Source organism: Sabethes cyaneus, chromosome 2 (assembly GCF_943734655.1).
Source record: "Sabethes cyaneus chromosome 2, idSabCyanKW18_F2, whole genome shotgun sequence".
Lineage (NCBI taxonomy): Eukaryota > Metazoa > Arthropoda > Insecta > Diptera > Culicidae > Sabethes > Sabethes cyaneus.
Window position 1 is genome coordinate 188,621,699 of NC_071354.1, and position 17,375 is coordinate 188,639,073.

Here is a 17,375-nt window from a genome sequence, read left to right on the forward strand (position 1 = left end):
GGCATGAGAGGCGTGAATGTTAACCACTACACCGGGACTGAGCCCACTTCGATTTCAATCTGACGAGACTTGGAGTTAGATCTGACAAAACTTAGTCTTGGATCTGACGAGACTTCGACTTGAATCCCACAAGACTTAGCGATGGATATGAAGGGACTTAGACTTGGAATAGACAGGACTTGAATTTTAAACTGACGAGATTTGGATTTAGATCTGACAAGCCTTGGAGTTGGATGTAACGAGATTTGTGGTTGGACCTCGTGTGACTTGGAGTTGGATCTGACTCGATTTGATTTGAATCTCATGAGACTGGTGGTTTGTGGCGAGACTTAGTTTTGGATCTGACGAGCCTTGGAATAGTTTCTGACGAAATTTGGATTTGGATAAAATGGGATTTGGATTTGAATCTGACAAGACTTGGACTAGGATCTGACATGAGTTGGACGTGGATTTGACGACACTTGAACTTGAATCCGACAGTACTTGGACATAGATCTAACGGAGCTTGGACTTGGATATGACAGAATTTGGATTTGGATCTGACGAGAATTAAAATTGGATGTGACGAGACTTGGACTCGGATCCAACGGGATTTGGATTTCAATTTGACGAGACTTGGAATTGGATCTGATAAAGCTTAGATATGACGGGACTTGGACTTGGATCCGACGAGACTTGGACTTGATTCTGACAAAACTTGGACCTGAATATGACGGTACCTGGACTTGGATCCGACGAGACTTAAAGTTCTAAAGAGACTTGGACGGATTTTGGATTTTGATCTGACGAACTTGGAGTTGGATACGATGGGACATTATTATTGACGATGATTATTGATTTCGTATGGATCTGACAGGACTTGGAATTTTATTTACTTGTTCGCATAATTAAAGTTACTTTCCTTTTTCCTTTTTTGCGGAGCCCATTTGCCCTAATTAGAGTAAGTGCTCTCTTAGAAATGTCTACAATCGGATTATTTGTTGTTCATACCATATTGCAAAACAAATTTTAATCCAATTTACTTGCTAGTTCCATAGAATAATTGCACAGCCGAAAAAGATACTACCGTAGTGAGAGGAGTTATCCTGTGATACAATGTAGTGTCTTACTCGAGAGCTTCTTAAGGGTTGTAGGTTTTCAAATAAACAGTTTGGGTCTGATGTATTATTTTATATAAGGTAGCACAGGTTCTTAGTTTAATGAGGTCATAAAATGAGGAGCCCAAAAACCGGCGCTGAAGATGCGTTACCCTGGCGTGTCGTGATGAATTGTAAACCCAAGGTATGCAGCGATTTAATGCAACTCCTAATCGATCTAAACTTTCAGTGGAAGCATTCACAATTGATTCTATTTCGTAGAAGAAGCGCGGTTTTCAGAGGGAACTAAAAAGTTTAGTTTTTGTTGATACCGATAACATACATACTAGTTGGGCGCATTAAATGCCGTAATCCCGCATAGGAAATTTGCTCGGGAATCCGATTCTAAATTTTTTTTTTGGAAAATCATACCGAGAGTAGAAGTTTAATCAACAAATTCGATTATTTCATTGCTTATAAAAAGGTTTGATAAATTCATATGAATCTTTTTTCTAGTATTGCACATAGCTGTTGACTTAGAAGAGTTTATAGGAATAGATTTCTTGATGACCACCAATACATTTCTTAAATCATTAATATTAAACGAGTCACTTCTTCAGCTGACGAATCAATTGTACAGAGATACAACTAAACATGATGTGTAAACATACGGGTCATGCAAGCTTGTAGCAGTGATGAAAGATCGTTTTTGAATAAAGAAAATAAAAGCGGTCTCAGTGCATACCCTTGAGGCACACCTAAAGCAAAGCCTAGGTGCTTATGCCGTTATCGAAATTTGACCTTCTGTTTTTATACGACAGAAACTTCGCAACCAGTTGTTAGAATACAGGACAGTACGGGGTCAGTGCTACGATCCTATTGACTCTAACAGCCTCTCCCAACCGAGATTCGAACATACGACGACTGGCTTACTAGACCAGCTTCTAGGTGAGGCACACCTGACAGTATACTAATGGGAGCAGAAATATGGCCGTATTCTATATCAACCACTTGAGTACGATTACTCAAATATGAATTGATGAAAAACAGCTTCGCGACAGAGTGCGAACTGGTGAGATAATTTCTTCTGTAGTTTAACGCGAGAAAAAAGCAACTTTGTGAATAATTACATGGATACCATCGTACACTTTAAGTAGGGATGGGATAGTATTGTATCCTGAACGAACCCTGATTGGAATGGATTGAGTAGATTAAATCTGTTGTCATACTTCTGAATCTGAAGGTTTTTTTTCGAAGAAGTTAGACAATGAACATACAATACTTATTGGACTAAGGTTTTTCCGACTACCTACTTCTAACACGTTGAAATAAAAAATACCAGGTAATCAGCGTGGTAAAACCAGTTTCATAAACTTTGAAGTAACACCATTCATACCACTTGAATCTAATGGATCTTGATTCTTGAACCTAGATCTGATGGGACTCGGTTTGCTGGTTTATGAAAGTTTGCAGTTGGTTTTTATGAATACATGTCAACAATTGTACCTCCAGTTATTGAACTGTATTAGCCAGTAAATCCTACAAAATCAATATGTAATAATATGTTTTCTTGGTCTTAGATAAATAAATTTTCCCATTTTCAAAACATGCAGAACAAGCAACATATTACCCATCTAATGACAGCAACGGCTGTAAGATAGAATTAAAGTAGCAGGTGATGGTTAGATCATCCATAAAATGCCAATCCTAACAGCAAGCATTAAAATGAGTCCATCAACAATAATCCTACATTCCTCCGGCAAGCATGCCATCGCAGAATATATCTCTTGGTTTTATGTATGTTTTTCGTTGAAATCATACTTCACCTTGCAATCTCCATAAAAATCAAAAGATTTTTAATCTTGCATACCTGCAACAGAAAAATAATGCTCGCCGCTAGTCACCGAAGCGATTTGATTAATCACCGTGATTCGAAATCTCATTTGGTCACTTAAGAAATTGATATCTGAACGCAATAATAAAGGCCGCTCATCGTTAGCGCTGCTATCGACCGGCAGCTGATCACGACGTAGCCGTACAATGGCGATTCCGAGCAACCAGCGGGACGTCGAAAGCAACATAAAACAATGCTCCTATTACTACAAGCCTCGACACGCCAGCCAGCGGCAAGCTTCATGTTTAAATGAGCACTAGAGCATCTAGAGTCGGGTACGCCATGAGCATGAGGAAATCTTAAAGCATAACGTGATAAATATGCTACTTTACTTCATTAGATGCCGGCCAGCCATAGAAGCGCGCCGATTTACTATTTATGTACTGTGCGCCAGGCTGGGCATTCGCATAATTGCTAAGATGAGGATAATGACGGTGAACGATGATAATAATATTGATGAAGAAAGAGTATATGTTTAGCATGGTTTGAGTTTGTTTCAGACAGGTTGTAAACATCATTGCGCTAAAATTTCTTTTCGTGCAGATTTCACTGCATGATTCTTTGTATGCAGTATTGTTTTTCAAATATCTTACATCAGTTATGTTTTACTCAAAGTAATTTTAGTTTGCCTTCAATCATTTCAGTTTATTATGCATGAATTTATGTATGATTTATTACTTGTATCAAAGGTTCAGGTTTCTCTACTATATGAGATTTTAGATAAAAATGTTAAGCGTCTCGGTCTAAATAAAATAACAAAATTATAACAAAATAAATTTAAAGAACAAGCTTTTTATTCAGCATTCAATGTTTTTTATTATTTCAAGATCAAAAACAATTGTTTTGATGTTCAAGATATTGCTTGTTTTGCCAAATAGAACAAGAGATCAACAAACATCAGTTTAGGAGTTACAAGACAGCACTCAGAAACGTCTTCGAAAAGCTGATACATACACGATAATGATTCTTAAAAAAAATCTTGTTGGTTTCAACCTGCTATTATTAGCAAATGTTCGCAAAGGTGTTAGACAACTTGTTTCATAGCTCTAACATCGATTCTTTCAAAATTTTCCTCCATCAAAAGATACAACTTAACACCAAGCACAGCCTCAAGCCCAAACACTCTAATTAATCTAATTAAAACTAGACATGACGCAAAAAATGCAAAACCAGAGTGCGGCATGCGCTTAAAATCAATCGTATGTGCTAAAAACTGCCCATCTATTCGACTAAAGAGCCACCTTAAACGTTATTTATCTAGTCCACGTTAAGAGCCGTTTGAAGGAAGCAGAGGAACAATGGAAGAAGAGATACATCAATGATGCTTCATCGCCGAACAAGTGGCCATTAATGTGGTTCGAATGGTTGTTTAGTAGCTGTATTGTGGAAATTTCCCCTGCATCTCGCCATGTCATGTTCGCGACTTCAATTTTCGCGCAATTATGTTCCACATATTTGTTTAAAATTTTCTCCTTTCCTTTGCCGGCACCCGAGGAAATTCAAACAATAACACGCTCGACCAACTTTGATATGGTCTATTATTGTAAGCTTTATCTTTCTTTGCTACTGTACATAATACCTACAACTATTCCAGTTTTGCAAAGTCAAAGTTATCGCTAAATGATTCACGTCGCAAAAAAAACAATAAAGGCGTAAAGATTTTCTATCAAAATACCAAATGTTTATCATTTCACAAACAACTATTTCAAGACCATGCTAAGTTGTGATGAAATTGGTACAAACTTTCCACAAATGTGCTTATCAATTGGAACGTCGTCAAACCCGGCTACTGGTATGTATTATGTCACACTATTTGTGCGTCGCGGTCGGGAAGAAATTCGAACCCTATGGCGTAATTCTGTTCTCCGTAAATGTAACGTACACTACACTTACGCTGGTGGGAACGTAGAAATTGATATACACGATCCCCGAAGGGATCGTAGCCGGTTTCGTTTTGTGATATAACGTTCCAGTAGAATAGCGCGAAACGAAGCGGTTCATTAGGTTTCAGTTGTGATCGTTGTTGGAGGGCAACAATTAATTTTTCTGTGCAACTGTTGCTTTTTGTTATAATTCTTGAATGAGAAGTTCGTCCTAAAGCGATGTTTTCGCCGCTTTAATCTGCGATCTATCATCACTAAGAACAAAACGTGAAGGATGTCTAAGTATTTCGGTTTCTACAATTAAATTAACGCTAAAGGGTTCTCCTTCTTTTGTATTTTCAATTTATCCGAAGCATGCAAATCGATCACAAATAAGAATTAGCAAAACATGTAGAGAAGAAGCATCGTTTTTAACGTTTTAAGACTGATAGTCTACAGTCGAAAAAATAGAGAATATAACACTAAAAGTCGAAAAACATACAAACATCCATCAGATCTAAGTCCAAGTTCCGTCAAATCCAAGTTCAAGTTCCGTGGGATTCAAGTCTAAGTGCCGTCAGATCAAAATCCAAGTCCCGTCCAATCGAAGTACAACTTCCACCAGACCCAAATCCATGCCTCGTCAGAACCAAGGCCAACTCCCGCCAGAAATCCAAATCCCGTCGAATCCAATTCCAAATCTCATCAGAACTAACTCCAAGTAAAGTCAGCTCCAAATCAAAGTTCCGTCAGATTCAAATTAAAGTCCCGTCAAATTTAGCTCCAGACCATGTCAGATCCAACTCCATGTTACGTAAGATCCAACCTTAAGTCGTCTCGTCAGATTCAAATCCAGGTCCCGTCGGATGGATTTGTCAAATGAAGGTCTGAGTCCCATCAGATCCAAACCCGAGAACTTTCAGATGTAAGTCTAAGTCCCGTCAGGTTCCAGTTCATGTTCTATCAGATCCAAGTCAAAGTCCCGTAAGATTCAAGTCTTAATTCCATATAAGATCTATGTCTAAGTCCGTGACATCCAAATCCAAGCCTCGTCGGATCCAAGTCCAAGTTCCGTCGGATGCAAGTTCATGTCTTAACGGAATCTACTCCATGTCATGTCAGATTGAAATGTAAGTCCAGTGAGATCTAAGTCTAAACTTAGATCAGAGTCCAATTCCCGCCGGATCCAAGTCCAAGTCCCATTAGATTCAACCCCAAAACTTGTCAGATCCAAGTCCATGGCCGTCAGATCTAAGTTCAGGTTCCTTCAGATTCAAGTCCAAATCCCAAAAAAAACATGGATGAATCTCATCAGATCCAAGATTAAGGCCCGTCAGATGAGTTCTGTAGCCGCACGGTTATCGAATCCGCTTTGACAAGCGAATGGTCTTAGGCTCGAATCTTAGTAGAATCAGGCCTCTCACAGTAAAAATGAGTTGAGCATGGGCTCATTCTAATCACCACATTACTCGTCCTTCGTGCTGAACTCTATATTATCCCATTAAGCCTCTTGACAGTGCAAAAAGGCACACTTACACTTAAATGTAACGGTCAGTTCCGCCAGGGATGGCTATAATTGAGGACTTAACCGTCATAAGGAACGAAGTGAGTAAAGTAAAGTTTGCTTCATTTAGAATTAGAACAAACTTTTGCTCATATTGTGGCACTCTTGGTGGACGGATTTGGAATTCTTGGCGCTCACGTGTCGAACATTTTGTTAGCTTCACTTATGTATTTTTGACATTCCGCAAAACGACTGTATTTTGTAAACAAACCACATGGAAGCCGAAAAAAGGGAAAAATGTGCACAGTTATTTGGAAAGTCCATTGTGGTCTGCATCTAGGCAAGCTAAACAGCTGAAATTACCCGGAAATAGCGTATGGCGCGTTATCAAACGGTATAAGGAAACATTGACGACGATTCGGAAGCGTCAAGCTAATCATCGGAGTGGAAATGTCGACCGGAAACTGCTTGGTAAGATTTTGGAGACCATCAAGGGGAATCCCAATCTGTCGGACCGTGATTTGACCGGAAAATTCGGTGCTGTCCATAATACCGTGAGGAGATTTCGAGCTAGCAAACAACCAAACCGAACAATAAAACAGAATAGTGTGGCAAAAATCCGTGCTCGAAAGCTATACGACCGGGTGCTAACTAAGTACGACGGGTGTCTTCTGATGGACGATGAAACCTATGTCAAGGCTGACTTTGAAATTCCAGATCAAAAATTTTACTTGGCAACGGCTCGGAGGGATATTCCAAGCAAATTTCAATTTGTTTTTACCGACAAATTTGCATGAAAATTTATGATTTTGCAGGGCATTTTCTGCTGTGGCAGAAAAACGAACGTTTTCGTTACAAATAAAACATTGACATCGGAACTATACCAAAAGAGTGTCTCCAAAAACGAATTTTGCCGTTCATTCGACCCCACCACCATCCCGTGATGTTTTGGCCAGATTTGGCAAGCTGTCATTACAGAAAATTCGTTCAAGAATAGTATGCAGAGCAAGGGATGTATTCTGAAAGACCTTAACCAACCCCCTTGAAGAGGAGACTCAAAGTAAAGGGAAAAGTTGTCAAAGACATCAATCAGATGAAGACCTGGTGGAATAAGATAGCCAAACCGATGGACGAAGAAAGTGTGCGCCGCCTAATGGACCATATTCCAGGAAAAGTTCGAGAATTCCTTCGAAACCGTGACGAATAATTTTATCCGTATTTTTCTTAAAAGTATGAAGAAAATGCTACATTTGTGTAATAAAAAATGTAGAATTCAACAATAAATAACTGAAATCCACGCAATTGTTTTTGTGCCAATACTATCTAAAGCAAGTTTTAGAGCAGGCATTGAAGGATGGGTAAATCTAATACACACAAACAAGCATCCAAAAGGTGCTACAAAGTAAATAGAAAGTGAATTAGTTATTCAAGTTAAACCCTTAATCTTAATATGCAATACTGCGCACGGTCAGAATCATTACGCTTTAGATAAAAAATGAAAGATTTCAGTGATGACTTCGAGGTAACACTCTTCCAGTATTCTTTTGCTTTTAAGGCATCACCTTGAACCAGGTTCAGGAAGTAGGAAGTTCCAGATTAACTGTCGTCGCGGACTGTAGTAGAAAAGTTATAAAAAGAATAAATTCTTTGAAATATCTACAATATATCCAATTGGTACATTAATTGCTAAATTCAATACAGTAGTTATACAGTAGCTTTTTGCCTTCAAATTTTGCCATTTTTCCTATATTTCGCAGGTTGTTTTATATTCTATCGGGACCTCTAATCCAAATGTGCCCAAAAGTCTTCAGGACACTCAGTCGTAAATGATTCGTTACTGAAGTTATTATTTTAAAATAATAAAATAATGAAAATAATATTAACAAAAATTAAATAGCAGACATTTTGCGCTTCGTGAAAGTTGTCAAATTTCCTGTTTAGTCTCGTACAAATATTAGCAAAGCAACGTGGCTGGCGTCGGTATTGATTAATTTGTCGGCTGTTCCCAGCCACCATTTTGCAATTTTCATCGGTCCTGGTCAATAACGGAGTAGCAGCACACGATCGGCGTCTTATGCTTAAAAGTTTCTCATGACATCACTTTTCCTAGAATTTTTCACTTTTTCTAGCATTTTGATTATCTAAGAAACCTGCTAGTCAGCGCAATCTTTTGCGTGCTACTCAACTGCTATGGGTCCTTTGCGTGGTTCGTCTAAGTTGATTTATACACTCTGAAACGCCCGAGTAAAGGGAAACCACAAATATATGTATTCGATCATTTGCTTCCTTTATCATAAGCAAAGCAAACAATAAGTGTCATCAATCTTAGCGCGAAGTCATCAAAATGACGTTTACAATGTAGTTTTTCTTCTTCTACTGTTTTAATTAGTCATTTTTTCGCTCTTTACCGCAACCTGTAAGCCACCAACAAGCACCGACATCTAGGTGCGACACTCCAATGTGCATACCGCTGATGATGTACATTTTTCGAGGGGGTGGACAAGCCGTTGCACTCACAACCCAGCCCAACTGCAGGAAGCACCTGCCTTCCTATAGGTATACCAGCAGCGTTAGAAGTTGATAGTTTTATGATGGCACTTCACCGCGTTTGTCTTTCACCGAGTGACGAAAACGATGCCGACGCTGACAAAGACGGAGACGCCGGTGACAGTGACGGCGACGATTATGATTATGGGCACCGGCGAGCGCGGCGATAAAAGCGGAAGTGTCAAAATCACTTCCCGAAAGACTTTGTATTGACATGGAGTGGAATGGAATGGAGTGAATAAGTGGGAGACATAAACGTCGAGCTGATTGTGTTGAATATATGTTTATTTTTGCAAACATTACCCTAGATAATTGGAATGGAACGTAAATTAGAAAGGTACCGCTGAAAGCAGTTATGCAAACTTATGCCATTAGTTCTTTTTAACAGAGCATCAAAAATCCTGACTGGCGGTCAGGCTTTTTTGCAAGAAGTTGTATTCGAAACTGAGGTGACCATAAAGAAATCATGTAATTTCAAGATTAAAATAGCAATTAAGGTTTCATGAAATTTTATATACCGAGCTATCGCATAAGAGAAACCTTTGAAGAATGTAACCTACTGGTTAGTATACGGCTAGCTATTCGGTTATGTAAGGTGCCATAGAACCGCAAAGATCGGACAGCAAATAGGTTCATATTTCGTCCAACATAATCGCAAACCAAAAACCAAAAACCACCGAAGAGGAAGTGAACGTTAGCGAGTTTCTCGTAGCTAAGTAAAATGGTAAGACAGCCCCGAAGGGTGTTGTATAGATTCAACTGCGCAATGGTGATGATGATGATGATGAAACAGGTCCCAGGAGCGCGATGCTGCGCGGAACCGACTTCCGGTGTTTGTTTTTTCAACCAATAAGCCATAGCATCCAGTGTATTTATAAAGCAGTACACGTACACATTCTCCAGCGCAACAGATGTGCATCACTTGACGTGCATCCCGTCGTTTCTGTCCAATCGTGAGCGCGATGTGAATGGTATGTCACTGTCCTGTGCGTCACGGGACCGAGCGAGCGAAATACCATCTTTAATGGTATGGGGAAGTAAAATATGCACTGTTTTCCGTGCAAAGTTTCTTGTAGCTGCTTTCCGCAACTATCTAACTGCGTTTATTTTCCGGTTTTAATGCACGGGTAAACGTTCCCTTCTTTCGGTGTATTAAAAGTGGAATGAGCCAATTTAGAACACCCGGAATAGCAGTTTTATATTCTACCAGATAATGAAAGTTGGTAAAGTTATGAAAATTTTACGATTAAATATGCAATAATTGATTAATCTTGAATGAAATATAATTTTTAGAACGTTTTCAGTCGACATACGTCGCATTTATAGATGCTTTCACTTTATAGTTGATAAGGCTAAGCGAAGCGCAGTCAAAAGTTTTTATTCTTCAAGCAGTGAAATTCAAAACTGGTTTTAACATTAAAGCAACGCGATGCATAGAAATTGATTTTCGTTAGCCGGATTATTTGACCGAGAAAAAAATGTATGAATACAAAATATAGCCATTAGAAATATGACACTGCCGTGAGGGGCCAAAATTTACGACAGATGATTTATCTCTCAACACTTTATGACATTTCTCTCGGAGATCTCAAACACGCGTTCAACCTATTTAGAATTCACCTGAAATGACGCGCCGCGCCGCACCGTAAACTTTCTATACAATGATCATATTCAGCACATTCTTGGGGATGCAGCAAGCGGCAAATCGAAAGACACGACATCTGGGTTGAGTTGAGTAGGCAGGCAGGCAGGCAGACAGAAGACAGGCTGATTGCCGTTGATATTGACGATAATTCAAACTGGTTTTCCTTCTCTATCGCCGGAAATGATTGATGGTTGGGGAATGGAAGAACCAGAAAAGTCACATTTTACTCGGTTGTGTAAACTAGTCGGGATATATGCAGTAAGTAGTGACGACAACGAGGCGTTTGCGGTTTGTAATTATTCTAAAGAGCCCTACATGGAGGGAATATAAAAATCCACTTAAGTTATTGAATATTCTAGTGTGTTTTGTAACTGCACATTATATCAATACCGGACTTGGTTTCAGTGGATAAATGAAAAAAAAAAATTGCACGAGAAAAGTGTAAATAAAAATTTCAAAACAATATGTTTCTAATACATGAACATCAATCAACTGACACAAAGCGAAATATTGACGTTACAGTAAAAATAAACAACTCCATTGGATGGCATCATCGTACCCCATGCGTTCTGTGTGATTGTTTTCTGAACTCACGTGACACTCCTGTCTGCAAACTATTTATCAGACAGAGATGCTAGTTTTTACACCGAACGCCACAAAGCTGTATAGGAGCTGTAGTCTGTGAAAAGTCTTTGATCAAAGTTTGCTGCACTATAATAGTGCTGCAGCGCCAGTGCTATAGCTAGTCAGCTGGGATATGGGCAAAACAAATTCCCTGCGAACTTCTCGTCACTCACGTCTGTGGTTTATCTTCAGTTTCAGTGCGGACCAGACAGTTTTGACGTAATTGTGTATGACGTGCTGTGTCGTTCGTTCAGGCTGTGCTGTGTTGTTGTGATTCGTCTGGAGAATGAAGCAGTTTCTATTATACGGCCAATCTGTTTGCTTTTTCTTTTCCAGCCGTCGTAACCGCAAAAGCAGATTTCCTCTGGATAAGTTTTCCAACCATGTAACGATGCGAAGAGTTTTCTTGGGTTAAATTGACGCACAGTGAAGTAAGACAAGTCTGGTAGTGGTAAGGTTTACAGTTCTAGGAAGAAAGAATGTATGTTTGTAAATCCTTGCTAGCCAGTTTCGGGTCCATATCTTAATAGAAGTTGGTGCATTGACTTTTCAAAAGCAAGGTTTGGCTTGGAATAGTGTTGAAGAAGATCGAAATGTCTTCATTTGGCATTGTACTCAATTAATGGGTCCTGTTTGTACCACAACAGAGTGCCCTTTAGATGGACGATTTGTGGCTTCAATAAGACGGCGCAACATGTCACACTGCACGTGCAACAATTGATTTATTACAAAAAACATTCGACGAACGAATAAATTCGCGTGATGGACACGTGAATTGAGCTACAAGATCATGCGGTTTAACATTGTTTGACTACTGTTTGTGGAGCTATGTAATTTTTTTGAATTCTTGTGAAATTTCTATAGTAACCTGGACAATGACATTCTACTGCATATCTTTTAAACGAATGTTAAATTCATAAAGTTGGCACGGCTCAAGATGGATTGTTAACAAAAAGTTATGAAAACTATTTCAGTAATATATTCAGTGTATCTTTTTATATGATTTTTTTTTGCAACACAACTGATCAATGTCAAAATAAGTGCAAATTTCTAGAGCATTGGTTGGATTAGTAAGCGGTGTTCAAAATCGTTTAGATGTATGGAGAAACTTATACTGTAGAAGATTTACCAAAAACCCGACGTAGGAAGGGAGCAGTGAACCGTAATAACAAGCTTAAACCAGTTCACCTCTTAATATCAACCGTTATGCATTCTGTTCGTGATATTGCCAAAAAATTGTGTATGAGCAATATATGCCCATTGAGCATAGGAACTGCAAGAAGGATGATAGAGAAACAAACTTTCGTTGAAAGTTTCAAGAAAATATGGTCTGCAGTAGTGAGAAACGTTTTAGTGAACTTTGTGCAAAATCTCATGAACGGCATTGTCAGAAAAATTCAGAATTCAGATTCTTCAGAAACAGGCAGTAAATCTAGTGTTTCACTTGATTCTATTATAACGTGCAATCATTTTCACATATACAACCCAACCCAAAACAAACTGTACAGTGTGATCAGTACGGATTTTACTCGGAATGATCTACTGTCACTAATCTCACGGATTTACGGACCTGAAAGGTGCATTTGATCGTGTGGATCACAATCTGATTTTAGTTAAGCTAGAGCCTATGGATGCAGTATCGAACTTTGGAATTGGTTAAAATCATACTTATTTAAATGCCACTTCTCAGTAAAACAAGGCAACACATTTTAAGACACATTAATAAGATTTGCAATCAATCTGGAGTCCCACAAGGAAGCATTGTTGGACACCTACTGTTTTCCTTATTTTTCATCGACGACTACGCTGTGCTTCCAAAAGGATGCAGATTGCTTTTTGCTGCTGACTGTAACACTCTAAACTGTAACAAATTCATCGATATCTTTGCGGAATGTATTCGAAGGAATAAACTCTCTAGTAGTATTCGCAAAGTGCTCGGTTATCTCCTTTAATTGCAAAATAGAATCAAAAGCAAAGCAAAACCTTAGCTGAAACGTCTTTCTAAGATTCGACCCTTCTTTATCGACAAACTACGGGGCCGCCTGTTAGAGTACAGGACAGTTACGGGGCTAGTGCAAAAATCCTACTGACTTTGCCGAGATTTGAGCATACGAGTGGCTTGCTAGACCAGCATCGTACCTCGAAGCTAACTGGGTGGGGTGGACCAATTACACTTAAATCTCGTTTTAAGTCCATTATTGGGGGATGTAAAAAAATCGGTCGTAAGAAAAGAGGACATTAATTCAAATTTCGGACGTAAAAAGAGAGGACGTAATTCAAATTTGGAACGTTAAAAATCGCCGTCAATAGTCACTGTCCGTAGGAGGCAAACGTTGCTTTCTCTGGAGTCTCTTCTTACCATATATTTGGTTTTCGACGCATTGATTTGTAACCCTATCCTCCTAACCTCCGTTTTTAGTCTGGCGTAGGTTGCCTCCGCCGTCCCAAGGTTTCTAATAATGATGTCAAGGTCATCTGCGAAGGTTAGGGGTTGGCTACTCTTGCTGAAGGTCGTTCCTCTTGTTTCGATTCTCGCTTGCGCCGGATCACACCTCCAATAGCGATATTGAATAACATACAGGACAGTCCATCCCCTTACCGCAACCCTCTGCGCGATTCGAAAAGACTCGAGAGTGTCCCCGAAACGCTCACATAACACATCACTCGCTCAAGAGAAGCTATGATCAGCCGCGTCTGCTACGTTGCACTTTCGACATTTCTGGAGGATTTGTCGGAGAGTAAAAATTTGATCCGTAGTAGCACGGGCTCCCATAAAGCCCGCCTGATACTGCCCTACGAATTCTCTTGCTATTGGAGATAAACGACGCAACAAATTATGGGAGAGCACCTTGTAGGCGGCGTTGACCAACGTGATGCCGCGGTAATTACAGCAATCTAGCCGGTCGACCTTTTTGTAGATGGGACAGACTACACCTTCTATCCACTCCTCCGGTAGTTTTTCCTCCTTCCAAATCCTAGAAATGATCTAATGAAGTACCGTTGCTAGCGGTTCTTGACCATATCACACAACAATTTGTTTAAAAAAGGAAAGCTGATTAGGGTGGGTTGAAGACCCTGGCGGTAGAGAAAAGAAAGACAAAATCGAAAGAGACTGTGCTACCTTTTTTTATCGTTGCGTTGTTCGAACTTCTACTTCTGTTCTGTGGTAATGGTTACACCATCTATTTAATGAGTTAAGTGGAGAATTTTATCTTTTACGCATCGATTTATACGAGCGCACTGCTTAAAATTTTACCCACTTCAAGGATAAACGGTTTCACTGTTATGCCTTAGCGAAGCGGTGAGAACCGTCTCAGAAAGAAATATTCTCTTTTTTATCATTCGGTCCTTCACGTTGGTTGCACATTATTGTGGTAAAAGTTTCGCAACTCGTAATTTCCACACCAAAAGACACTTTGACTTGTTGTAACCCAAAGGTTACAAAGGTTACGGAAGGTTTTCTTTCCGCTTAGTTTGATATACATGATGTTTTCTATAGTTTAAGAAGTATGATGAATATTAAACAGAAATATCCTATGATGGTGTGAGTATCAAACGAGAATTTTGCATCGTTTATAGGTCAGGTCTTTGGGACATTAGCGGTAATAGCGTTAAGGTAATTATTAACTATGACTAATAGACTCACATCAGATTAATATCTATAGTATCTATAGTATTGAGGTACATACTTGTTTAAGCTATAAACTGGTTGAACTACTCACGATACAGAAACTCTCATAAGCCAGAAGCGATTGCCATATACTGTCACACTTACCTGAAAAGAAAAATAAAAGCCTTCTTTAATACTCGATTCAAGGTCAGCGTAATAAAGTTTTGTTACTGCGTAATGCTAGACATTATCTCTTTGAAGCATGTAGGGCGCTATATCTCTGCATACTAGCGCTGGTAAGAGGAAATGCTTTTCAATTTAGGGACTATATTGGCTCGTTGCATTATCCGTGACCCTGACCTGAAGCTATAATAAGTCCAAGTTGTCACGTGGTGTTTGAGCCGTAAATCTCGCATGTGCATAGTATTTTTCGATATAAATTAAATCATGGTTGTATATGAGCAGCATTGGCATTATATTAAATTTGTTTAAAAGGTATTTTTTTATATCTTAACTAGCTGACCCGACAAACTTCGTATTGCCACAAATTAACCTGTGTTGTACATAAATCATGAATCTCGGATGATCTTTGTCACTTCTCGAGTTTTGCAAGCCCCCCAGTGGGCGGCGCTTCCGACGGCGGGTCACCGGCAACACTCGCGACCGGCTCGTCCTGAATGATCTAGTGTTACTATAGATAGTTTTTGTGGTCTTGTTATTGATTAATGTTTTATGGAAGAGTCTCGAATTTCTCGAGTTGGATTAGTTTTTGAGTTTCGCAAAAATTTCTGTTTTATTTGTATGAGAGTCCATATCCCCCTACCATAGGGGTGAGAGGTCTCTAACTATCATAAAATAAATTCAAGACTCAAAAATCTCCTACATGCTAAATTTGGTTCCATTTGCTTGATTAGTACTCAAATTATAAGGAAATTTGTATTTCATTTGTATGGGAGCCCACCCTCTTAAAAGGGAAAGGGGTCGTAATACACCACAGAAAAAAAATTCTGCCATCTAAAACTCTCACATGCCAAATTTGGTTCCATTTGCTTGATTAGTTCTAAAGTTATAGTTCGGTTTTAACCGCTGAGCAGTGCGGATCGTTTCGTTTAAACAAAGTGGTGAAAACAATAGAATATATTCTTTGTGCTATTGACTACAAACTTTTGGAGGTGAAATCCGGCCCCGACTATGTCGGCGTTTAGGAAAAATGCTTTTCTGGTTGATTTTAGCAACCTGCCGAAGCTCCCGAAACAAGAAGAGGCGCACCTCTTTGTACACCAGAAACTCAACCTGGGATACGATGACGTCGACTCAATTCAACTAAACAATGCGAAGTTCGCACTCATTGTGGAATGTGCCACAAAAGAGCTGGCCATCGACACAGTTAACAAGTATGACAGGAAACAATTCATCGAGATCGATAAGAAACGTTATCAGATTGCTCTCAGCATGGATGATGGAGGAACCGATGTGAAGATACATGACCTACCGCCAAAAATGGACAACAAGCTCATTGTAGATTGGATGGCACGTTATGGTGAAGTCATTTCCATTCGTGATTTCACATGGAGTGAGAAGGTGTTTTTCAAAAACAAAGCCAATGGCGTCCGCACTGTTAGGATTCGATTGCAAAAACCTATTCCCTCATATATAACAGTTCATGGCGAGGACACGTACGTAACTTACAAAAATCAGACACCAACTTGCAGGCATTGTGGCTACAAGGCACATCGCGGAAGGGGATGTATGGAAAACAAAATGGTACTGGGAGAGCTTGGCGCACCATCCGTAAATAATAGAATGGATCAAGCGCGATCGTCGTATGCAGAAGTAGTTTCACAAGCTGGAGAAACGAGTAAACATCGAGGAACGTTGGGAAGTGAAGCAGACGGCGGTGAAAAGTTCATTGCTCTGGCTGGAAAAAGTGAACAAGTGGCTGATGACAGTATGACAAAAGCCTGTAAAAAGGTCAGTGACTCGGAACATACACAACAAAGTGACGTAGTGAAGACTATTGCACAACAACCGGTGAACAATAAAATTGTTCAAGCAGTAAAAGAAACAATATCAATTCACAATAATAGTGATACAGACTTCATGGAATTTGAGTCTGCTGATACTAACACGTATGAAGAAGATAGTAACAAACGAAATAAAACGAAACTGAGTACTAACAATACTAACAAAGCTGGAAAACAAAATTCAAAACACAAGCTAACAGACACTGACACGACTGACGACGACAAGGAACAGGTAAGAACGCGGAAGAGAAGATAAATAGTTTTGTTAACTATTCTACATACACCCGACGAGAAACAATCTGCTTTCCCTTATTTGATTCACTTAAATATGGATTATTTAACATACAATATAGGAAGTATAAATTTAAATGCTTTTTCTAACAAAACGAAGCTTGATGCTATGAAAACATTTTTAAGATTAATGGAAATTGACATTGTTCTATTACAAGAAGTCCATGGACACCATTTTGATTTTGTAGGATATAAAGTGATATACAATATTGATCATTTGCGACGTGGTACTGCTATAATGTTAAAAGATAATATAAAAATTAAATCTTTTGACAAAAGCCTGGACACAAGAATAACA

The 17,375-nt window shown here is 39.1% G+C and overlaps 1 protein-coding gene across 1 annotated transcript in view; it reads right to left on the reverse strand.

The window, feature by feature from the left end:
- The window catches only part of LOC128736456 (uncharacterized), a 189,928-nt gene that overhangs the window by 58,492 nt on the left and 114,061 nt on the right, over nucleotides 1-17,375 (reverse strand). The gene's annotated exons all lie outside the window — the stretch shown is intronic.